General features: G+C 38.8%; 1 long non-coding RNA gene across 1 annotated transcript; it reads left to right on the top strand.

Annotated features, from left to right (window-relative positions):
- The first annotated feature begins 8623 nt into the window (after positions 1-8623).
- Positions 8624-11482, top strand: LOC121705497. Its single transcript, XR_006030817.1, has 3 exons — positions 8624-8703; positions 9404-9521; positions 10214-11482. It is a non-coding gene; the product is annotated as an uncharacterized LOC121705497 (long non-coding RNA).

Raw genomic sequence — 11482 nt, 5'->3', positions numbered from 1 at the left:
CTTGCTTATGTGTGTGTGTGTGTGTGTGTGTGTGTGTGTGTGTGCGCATGAAATGGGTGGTGTTGTGTTACCGTGAATGGAGATATATTATGTTTTTAGATGGATCATGGTTCTGCTTAATCAACACTGGCTCCTTACAAAATGAACATGTGTGTATGGCCAATAACATATTTACATAATGAGCGTGTGTGTGTGTATGGCCAATAATGAACGTGTGTGTGTGTGTGTGTGTGTGTATGGCCAATAATGAGCATGTGTGTGTGGCCAATAATGAACGTGTGTGTGTGGCCAATAATATAATATTTACAGTCGCCTTGGATAAAAGAATACATCAGTAATGCATCATGCTAAATAAAGATCACATCAGTAATGCATCATGCTAAACTAGAAAAGCATTTCCTGAAGGAAATACAGTGCATGAAAATGCAAAAATATGAGGTAAAATATCATATGTGACTTAGCTAACTTAGCTATTCATATTTAGTAGTTATGTTAACAATGTTAACCATGTGACTTAGCTAACCTAGCTAATCATTTTTAGTAGTTATGCTAACTAGCATGCTAACCATGTGACTTAATTAACCTAGCTAATCATTTTTAGTTGTTATGCTAACTAGCATGCTAACCATGTGACTTAGCTAACCTAGCTAATCATTTTTAGTAGTTATGCTAACTAGCAGGCTAACAATGTTCTATGCTAACCATGGGCCTGTACTACGAAGCGGGGTTTCTGGCTTATCTGGGTAACTTCGAGAGTAACTTGATCATGTGTGGCGTAACTTCCCGATTAACCCGTACTACGAAAGGTGGATAGGTTTTAACCGAGGTATGCTGCCATGGCAATTTACGCTGCATCTCAAACCTGCTCCGACCAGGTTATGTTCTTGGTTAACCCGAGGTTTCCGTTAACCACACCCTTTATAAGTACCACCCCTCCACTAACAATTTCTCCCGAGACATGTCGGCGTACCTGGATGATACGTATACGACATTGGAGCGCAAATCGTGAGGGACTCTCTTCGCAGGGCGAGGGGTTTTAGAGACTTTTAGAGACTAGAAACACAAAATATAACACAGAAAATATATATAGCCTACCCGGACGATATTCTCTATGAAGATATAGATTGTCAGCCGAGGGAATTCGTTATCTTTGTCAGATGATCTAGGAAGACGTCTCATAGCAATGCCCGTACGTGGACATTCATGTATTCAATCGGTGATGCAAGAATACTGTATGTCCTAAAATAAATCGGACATAGGCCTACAGTATGCTGAACATCTGAGCAAGAATAGCCTAAAATAAATCGGACATAGCCTACAGTAGGCCTAATAAATAAAAATCACCATTTTAACAAACTTGTTGAATTGAATGTCATATTGCTGTACCCTGCACATAAAGGCTACACATTTCCACAGCACCAGAATCCGACCGAATGCCTCCCTCAACCCCCTCCATAATCGGCCTTCCACTATTATTTGCGATGGCCAACTCCTCTGCTACTGTAAAACACTCTGGTGCCTTTCCACCTACAGTAGTGTTCGAAGACACTGTTTCTTGTTAGCTGTAAAACAGAGGCCAAGTGAAGGCTATAAGCTAGGCCTACATGTTTTCATAATTAAGAAATATTAATGCAAGCTATAACTATATAAACCTACTATTCTGAATAATGTTTTTGTGTTTCATTTTCACCTGCTGCCATGTGCGTTTGGCAATGGTGTTGCATCTGAAATGTTCACAGGATTAGGCATACACTAAATCAGTCAATAGGGGCTACTTAAACATTCAATTATCCTTATTACTGTAATCTATATGCCCACTTCTGAATTGGGTTGCATCTGTAGGCCTTTCTATGAACTCAAAATAGGCTATTTAATTATTTCAACTCATTTCAGACATTCCGTAAGATACTAATCCTCCGTAACACATATTTGAAGAACATGTGGGAATAAAACTTTACTTTTAGGCATTTAGGCTACCCGATCTTGTAATACGTTGCCAACAGCCTTGCTTTGCTCACTGCCGACGTATTTGCTCCTGAAGACCCAGCTCTTTAGAGAACATCTCCTCTCATAGCAACACTTACAACAAGTCTTACTGATCCTAGCACTCACCAGCCGTCTTAAACTGACAAGTAACTGTTAAAAACAGCACTCACTGATGCACTTATTCTTACTGTACTCTAATGTTTTTAAATTGTCCTAAAATTGTTGAGAATTGCTCTAAAACTTAAACTGTTTACCATGTTGTTAGTCGCTTTGGCTAAAAAAGCGTCAGCCAAATGTAATGTAATGTAATGTCGTGAACTTGAAAATGAAAATGAAAATCGAGAAATGGAAAATAAATCGCAAGCAGGTGTCAGTTTTCATTTTATTTATCATTTTGGCATACATTGTGCGCATTGTCAGGAAAAGGCAAAGTCAAAGTGAAGTTTGCATTTTCATTTTCATTTTTGGCAGTAATATAGGCCTACCATGGTAATGAAAATGAAATGACAAATAGACGTTTTCAATTTATTTTTTGATTTTTGTCACAAATGTATCGTGTTTATCAGGAAAATTAAAAGCCAAATGTATATATTTCATTTTATTTTTAATTTTGGCAGGATAATTGCACTGACACTTTGAAAATTAAATGGCAAAACGAGTTTTTCATTTTAATTTCACTGTTCATTTTAATTTTATTAATGGCAGGAAAAACCCCCCATAGTCAGTGCCCATCAGGATCACATAGTTTGTTAGGCTACAGCAACAAAATCAAACCCTGCAAAGGTGAAACAAATGGTTACGGAGAAGAAGTGTGTCAGCGTTCGCTGTAAAGACATTAGGCCTTTTAATATCGTAAATGGCGAGGGGTTTGAAAAGCTGGAGCAAGAACTATTTAATGTCGGGGCTGCGTATGGGAGGGTTCCCGCAAACTTCAGAATGCTGAGAGGACGTGGGCTATTTTATTTCTTTGTTCCAACTTCCAAGTGGCCTAGGCTACATTAGTCATGAATAAATTATGTCAAATGTTACTCATTCTTGACAAAAGGCAAAAGAGCTGCGTGCGTGCGGACATTTGAATAATGTCGGGCTGTAAACGGGTTCGGGCTTTTAAAAAGCTGTCAGTCTCGGACTCGGTCAGGGCTCGGGCTGATTTCTGTGGGGCTCGGGTCTTGTCGGGCCTACATTTTAAGGCCCGATTATAGCTCTACTTCACTGACCAACAGTGGGTGGAGACCTTTAGATTCACAAGTCAGGGTTTGAATAATTATGACGAATGATAGACCTGGCTGTTGCCCCGAGTAGGCCTACTCGTTGTCGGATGCCTATCCCAACAAACAAGCCATCGCATCTATATCCATAAATTGCAGGAACGTCTGTCTGTCTGTCTGCGTGTCGTTGGTCCGTTCGATTTCAAACTTGGCAGGTGTCTTGCTACTGGCATGAGTAGTGTCTTGCTACTGGCATAAGTAAGTGCAGTGCATAGTTTGACATTGTTTGGATAAGAAAAGCTAAATATATCGTTATATATCGGTAAAAGAAGCACACGTTGGCTTTCTCCACTCTACCATAGCCACCCTCTCACACAGCACTGCGCGCAGGACCAGAGAGAGGATAAGCGGAGATTTGGCAGCACTAAATCACGGTTAAAATGCAAGATGTTTGATTATCATCTCTGACCTCAACAATAAAGACTTCCTGTATGTTTGCTTGCATAAAATGATTATGTGGATTTTGCAACAACACGCCAACAAACACGGGTATGTATGGCTATTCAAAATTACATGAAAAGTAGCCTATGTGCAATAAACTGATGCTTTGAATAGCCCAGGCTACATTGGACGTGAGACTTTGAATAAACAAACTACATTTCCGACTGCAAGGTCCCAAATTGAAACAAGCGATAGGCTAATGGTCCCGAATTTAACGTTTCAGAAGACGTGCCCCACAGCTAGACAACAAGTGGCAGACAGAGAAACGTCACTTATGCTACCAAACACTGCTTTTGAGTCACATCGTTGCAAATGTCAAACGATCACAAAATGGCTTGTCTTCACTATCAGGAAAGTTATGCAATAAGCTAGGCCTATAGCCTAGCCTTAACTCAAAACATTTGTTATGCCATTCTGATCTGTAGAAATCACATGCAGTCATGCCTAAATTCTGTTTACTGCACATTAATTATAGGCTAATATATTATGATATTCAGTATACATTATTGAATGCTTAGCTGGAATTATGTTTTTCCCTATCATCCTATTGTTAAAGCAGGCATAGCTGCGGGCATGTAGGCTAATCGGGCTACAGGTTTTCTACAGGAATGGCATGTTTGAACGGGCACTGCACTAGTTGTATAAACTTGCGATGTGTGCCGATCGAGTTGTTGGCGAAAACTTTAGCGTCAGCAAAACAACTGTGCACCGATGTGTGTATTCAGTTTGTTTTATTCTACTGAAACAAGCAAGAGAACACATCAAGTTGCCTAATGTTATAGGGAAGCTCCAGAGATTGCTGAGATTCTCTAAAGGTTACGTCACACGATGCGAATAAACCGTTTCCATCAACTTTATTCGCATTATACCTTATGCGCATCGAGAGTTAATCCACCCCCCTCTAGCGAATCAAATATAGATGCGCATTAGGATTTTTGATGCGCATTGCACGTGTTTCCAACCGGGATTTCTTATTCGAATAGATTAAATGCGCATTAGGAAGTTGGATGGAAACACGCTAATAGTTGATGACAAGTGTTGACATAGTTGATGACAAGTTAAAAGTTGTTGATAGACAGCTAGTTTAATAGATAGAACGAAGTTTCTAAGTGAAACTGTTCAAGAGAAATTGCATATGGAAAAAGTGGTAAGCGGAATAATAATAACTAGAATTGCAATTCCAAGGAATTACCAGTGCATGAAAATGCTTAAGTTGTGATGTAAAATATCATGTAGGGGAGACCGGGTATGGTTGTAACACATTTTTCTTCAGCACCTAAAACTACCATTTCTTTTAAAGCTACAGTTCTGGAACTTTTTGGCAAAGTAACCACATTTGTCTACTACAAGTGGCAACCATTTAAATCTCTTCAACTATATTACAGAATTTGTGAGATTATGACAAATACAGTGTGTACCTTTGTTACAACCTACCCCACTACTGGGGTAGATTGTAACACCTATTGGGGTAGATTGTAACAGGTACAAAAAAATGCAGAAAAACAATGGAATTCCATTTGATATACTGATTTATTGCATAAACAGGGTACACAAGGTGTGAAAATAGATTCACCAACATATTGTATACCATACAATCCGTTCTTTACATAGAGAATGAAGATCATATTAACGTTTTAAACTAAATATAAAAACCACAGCGTTTATACTTTTGTGTGTGTATGTATTTGTGTCTCTCATGGAAAGAGAGGGCTGAACAGTCACACACACAAAGATGAAATTAAACAGACATTAAATGGGTCTACTAGCCCCATTCCACAGGTTGTAACATATTCAAAAATTGTGTTACAACCTACCCCACCACTGTCATCCATTGTTTAGCTAGCTGTATTAGCATGGTGCTTTGACATTAGCAAGAGAGAGCTACACCATTCTTTACTAGAGAAACTATAGTTTGACCTGATGTAACTCATACAACTGTATCTACAATGGTAAAAGCACTAGAAAAAATAATAATAATAAAAAAAAAGTTACTTTCTTACCTCAGATGTTGAATTGTTCTCCTTACTCCGGGATAAATGGCACTAACAACTTGAAAATGTCCATGTGTGATCGTTAAGGAAGTCTGAGCAGTCAGAAACTGTCACATGGCTCATATCTTATCCCTGATTGGTGGAATTGGTGATGTTACAACTCTCCCCATGTTACAACCATACCCGGTCTCCCAAAACAGATAATACAGAGATGGTTACTACGGTTTAAAAGTAGACTGTTTAAAAGCTGAATGTAGATAGTTTAAAAGTTGTTGATAGACAGTAGATAGTTTAATGATAGTTTAAAAGTAGACCGTTTAAAAGTTGAAGGTAAATAGTTTAAAAGTTGTTGACAGACTGGAAGTTTAATGAATGTTGATATTCAAATAGTTTAATGGCTGTGTATAGGTAGATATTTGACGATAACTGAAAGTTGGAATGGCTCTGATGTTTGCTAGCAGTTATGCTAAGATTTTTAACTATGCTAACCATGCTACTTAGCTAATGTTTTATAGCAGTGCTAGCAATACTAACATGCTAACCATGCTACTTAGCTAACTTAACTAACGTTTTCTAGCAGTTTTGCTAAACATGTTAAATATGTTAGCAATGCTAACATGCTAACTATGGTAACCATGTGACTTAGCTATCCTAGCTAATCATTTTTAGCAGTTATGCTAACTATGCTAACTAGCATGCTAACATGCTAACTATTCTAACCATGTTACTTAGCTAACTTAGCTAATCATTTTTAGCAGTTTTGCTAAAAATGCTAACTAGCATGCTAACAATGCTAACTATGTTAACCATGTTACTTAGCTAATAATTTTTAGCAGATTTGTTAAAAATGCTAACAATGTTAGCAATGCTACCATGCTAACTATGCTAACCATGCTAACTAGCTACAGTGGGTAGGAGTTATAGTTGATGACAAGTGTTGACAGTTGACAAGTTAAAAGTTGTTGATAGACAACTACTTTAATAGATCGTTTAATAATAGTTTAAAAGTAGACTGTTTAAAAGTTGAATCTATATAGTTTAAAAGTTTAAAAGTTGAATTTAGATAGTTTAAAAGTTGTTAGACAGCTAGTTTAATAGATAGATAGTTTAATGATAGTTTAAAAGTAGACCGTTTAAAAGTTGAATGTAAAAAGTTCAGTAGTTTAATGGGTTACATTGTTTAACAGTGGATTATTGTAGTGAGGACTTTTATTTTGAAACAGTTTTGGGCAGAGGAAACAGTTGAATAGGATGTGTAGTCTTAATTGACCCAGATTGTATGCTTAAAGCCTGAGGCTGCAGGTGGCCTGAACACCTGCCATAGGATTCTAATTGCTTAATGGCCGTATTATGATGTCATAATCGGCAATGTTAAGTCTATGGGGATTTTTAAAAAGTTTTTCTTTAATAGTTTAAAAAGTATAAAAGTTTCAAAGTTGAAAAGACATAGCAGCTTCGTCCGTTTGAATACCAAAGAGTTACAAAGGTTGAATGAAGTTTCTAAGTTAAACTGTTCAAGAGAAATAGCGTACGGAAAAAGTGGTAAGCGGAATGATAATAAGAAGTTGTTGCCTAGGAAGAACAGTACAGTGCATTTTCATGCACTGTAACTAGAAATGCAATTCCAAGGAATTACCAGTGCATGAAAATGCTAAAGTTGTGATGTAAAATATCATGTATAGTTAAAACAGATAATACAGAGATGGTTACTACGGTGATGCTAGGATAGACATGGTGGTTGCATAGCTTAATAAAAGTTGTTGTTGTTGCCTAGGAAGAACAGTACAGTGCATTTTCATGCACTGTAATAAACATCACATCAGTAATGCATCATTACGGAGCCCCTAAGGGGACATGAGCAAAAAAAAATCTAATGTTTAGTTTCATGTTCTCACATGAAACTTTCATGTGCTCACGCAAAACTTTCATGTGCGCATGCGAAACTTTCATGTGCGCACGCAAACCCTTTTCATGTGCGCACATGAAAGTTTCACGTGAAAGTTTCGCGTGAGCACATGAAAACGAAACTAGATTTTTTTTTCATGTGCGCTGACAGTCAGCAGCACTGCAACAACGAACGGATGGCGGCTAAAGATGAGTTGGAAACGTTCCTTAAAAGTCGAAATATACCAGACAATGTGATAATTAAACTGAAAGATGATAAGGTAAGTTATGTCGCTGTGAATCCATTGTATGCTGTGAATCCATTGTATGCTGTTGTTAAATGTTAACTTTAGACTATTGCCAATACTTCGACTAGCCTACTGTTACATTTAGACTGTTAGCAATACTAACTAGCCTACTTTTGCTAGCTCTAGCTGGTGTTAAGTTCATGTTAGCCAGTGCTGACTTAATTTTTAAAAATCTTTTTGCCTTTTCCCATGCATTTTTCAGATCGACGTGAATGTCATAGCTTTAATGGCGTATGAAGAGCTGGGTCAATATATCGATAGATATGGAGACCGACTTGCTCTTCGAACATTTTGTCGGCAAAGAACTTGAACTGTGAAGTCAGCTCTGATGCACAGGGTTCGAGAAAAAATAGAAGGAAGAACCTCCGCCAACAGCGACACAGCTGTAGGTAGACCTGTCGGCAATAGAAATGCCGTGAAAGACACTCGGCGGGTTGAAATGGGATGGCTTCACGTTCAGAAGGGTGAGTGTCACCAGGTCCGAACCAAAGGTGGAGGTGGAACACGGCACCTGTCTGTGCAGAAAACGGTAACCGTGGCAGAGCTGCTAGAGATAAAGATTTATTCTTCCCAGATGGACACTCTGCCAAAGGACCTATTGCGAAGTTCGATTTATTCTTCCCAGATGGACACTCTGCCAAAGGACCTATTGCGAAGTTCGATTTATTCTTCCCAGATGGACACTCTTGCACCGTAAGCCAGCTGTATGAGAAGACCAAGCTGCGAATGCTGCGCGTTTACACATGCTCCCGGGATAAAGACACCCCAATCATTCTCTTGGATGCATCCTCAGACTTTGAGCCCACCGATGAGAGGCCAGTGAAGGTAGGCACATTTCTCTTCAACCACATTCTGTTTAAAAGCATATTGTGGCAAGCATTAAACACAAAATGATGACATGGAATTGAATGGAAACTTGATTTATGTCTCTGTACTGGGTATGTGTTTATGTGTTTATGTACTATTAGATAACTACAGCCACTGACAAAAGTCTTGTTACCCCTTTAAATATTTTGTTTTTTAAGCAAAATACACACACACTTGGAGTTTTGTTGAGAAAACAAACAAACTGGGACCATTTCAGTAGCTCAACTAACAGACCAATTTTAACAATGAAAAGTGTGCTTTTATCAGTGCAAAAGACACTTGGTGACAAGGGTAACAAGTCTTTTGACCGCGTCAGTTCGACAGTATTCACTTCCCGCAGCATTTTGGTGATATTCTGTGTTGAATTTGGGGAAACCAATCGTTGTTTCAGTTGTCTTGAGCTATTGAAATGGTCCTAGTTTGTTTGTTTTCTCATCAAAACTCCAAAAATGTGTGTATTTTGCTTAAAACCCAAAGATTTCTAAAAGGGTGACAACACTTTTGTCAGTGATTGTACATGTAGGCAGTGTATGCAAAGCTGTCTGGACATCCTCCCATCCATCTATCCACTACTGTAAATGCCAACTCACAATGAGGTTAGAAAGAGTGTGTCATGGTTCTACAAGCCCATTATTTGCTGATCTGCTGATTTCTACAGAACAAAACCAGGAGACGTCATCACAAGAGGACTGAAACTACAAAAGAGGATCCCCCAAAGAAATCTTCTGATTCAGATGCAGGCACCTACTGACTCAGTCCAGGAAACTCATGAAAGCGTAAGTTCCAATACATATAAGCCTACCACATTTTTACTGACCCAATCTGAGATATGGGTAGTCTTGGGAGATATGGGAGATATGGGTAGTCAAATGTTGTGTTATGAAAGCTTAAATCAGATCATGCATTAAAGGAGAATTCCGGTGTGATATTGCGGGTGCCTCGGGCATCGGCCTAGCCATGCAAATAAAATAAAACAAAAATAATTCTGTGGAAATGCATGGATTCCAGTAGCAGCAACTGATCCCTCATCATACCTGTTCATTCGTACTCGTCGCTCGACTTATCGTGATTAAATTCAAGATGGCGGCGAACGGTAAACTTCCTGTAGGTACTGTCTGTATAAATCGTCTTGTAAATAACCTACCAGTGCTTTTTCAAAGTTCTCAATATCTCGTTTTAAATGTCAGGGCCCTCGGAAGTCTACCAATGAAGTGTGGAGCTACTTTGAGCCTCGTAAATGGTGTAAAACAGTGATTTATTTGCATGGGTAGGCCGATGCCCAAGGCCCCCCTTTGAAAACCTGTTGGTAGCATCGGCTAGATGAGCCGAGATGAGCAATGAGACATACGTTCACACTCGGTATCATGTTTCAACACACTTTAGGTCAATATCAAACCAGAATTCTCCTTTAAGTAAGCTTAGGTAATAATTCTGTGTTTGTTCTGTTTTTTTGGTTGATTACCATCAGACAGGGGAACCAACCAGGCAATCAAGACCAGCCCCTTGTGAGATTAGTGACATCAAAGTCCTGCCTTCACTTTCTAATGATTGTTTAATGCTTGCGTCAAATGAACATGGAGACCAGTGCAGTTATGAGGTGGATTCCCCAATTGCCCTTGCCATCCATGCGTCTCTCGAAGACTTTGAAGTACAGTTTGGAGGTGTTTGTGCTGGTGATGATGGTGATGCTGGTGATGAAGACTCCACCCTTCCTTGGAATCATTGTGACCTCAACAGTATGCAGGTATAGTGTTTCACTGTATGAGGAGGAATTACTCGACCTCTTCTCACGAATGGGCGCACACTGCCTGCCCTGTAAAGAGAACCTAAAGGCTACCATTGTAACAATGGCACACAAAGCTCTTCTTCAAGAGCCGAAATTTATAATTGATTGTTTCCAGTCCAATATTCACACTGCTTTGCCAACTCCCATAACCAAAGGCCGCCTAATGGAACTCTATGAGTCTAAGAGACCAACCAACAGGAAAGTGGCACAGATGATTAAACCGTCAAATGAAAGCTTAAGTACACAGGAGCAGGCAGCCCTCAACCACCTACTACGATATGTCAGAAGCATTGACCAAAAGAAGCTAGAGACCTTTTTGCGCTTCTGCACAGGGTCCACTGTGCTGTGCAAAGACAAAATTGAAGTAACTTTTAATAAATTGTGTGGTTTAAGTCGCAGGCCTGTTGCACACACTTGTGGAGCAGTACTTGAATTACCATGCACCTACAGCACATACCCCGAATTCTGAACAGAATTTGACTGTGTATTGTCTGGTGATTGTTTCACAATGGATATTGTGTAGACTCTAAAAAGTGAACCTTAAAAAGAAGTTGAAACATGAGATATCTATTGACAATCAAATGTTTGTTGTTGGGTTGTTGTAATGGATGTAATAAATGTGACACTTTTACATATTTGTTATTAAGCATCAATGCTTGTTATGTAATGTACTGACACAGGAGTTTTTGCAGATTTGCCTTTAGCAGTTAAATACACTACACACTGTTGCTGTTCATGAATGTTTGGAAAGTAATTATTAAGATACATGTTTGTTATGTTATATTTATGTTATGCCTTTTCAGGGAAGCTGTTATTACTGTACAATACTGCAGAATATAGCACATTCACCTGTTTCACATTTTAATGGCAAATACCAATGGCTGTTTTTGTTGAAGCCTCACATGGGAAACACTCAAAATGTCCAAGTAAATGAAAATTACAATTTCTTCA

Source organism: Alosa sapidissima, chromosome 1 (genome assembly GCF_018492685.1).
Source record: "Alosa sapidissima isolate fAloSap1 chromosome 1, fAloSap1.pri, whole genome shotgun sequence".
NCBI classification, from domain to species: domain Eukaryota; kingdom Metazoa; phylum Chordata; class Actinopteri; order Clupeiformes; family Clupeidae; genus Alosa; species Alosa sapidissima.
Note: the sequence above shows the minus strand (reverse complement) of the source record. Positions and strands in the feature narration are given on the sequence as shown.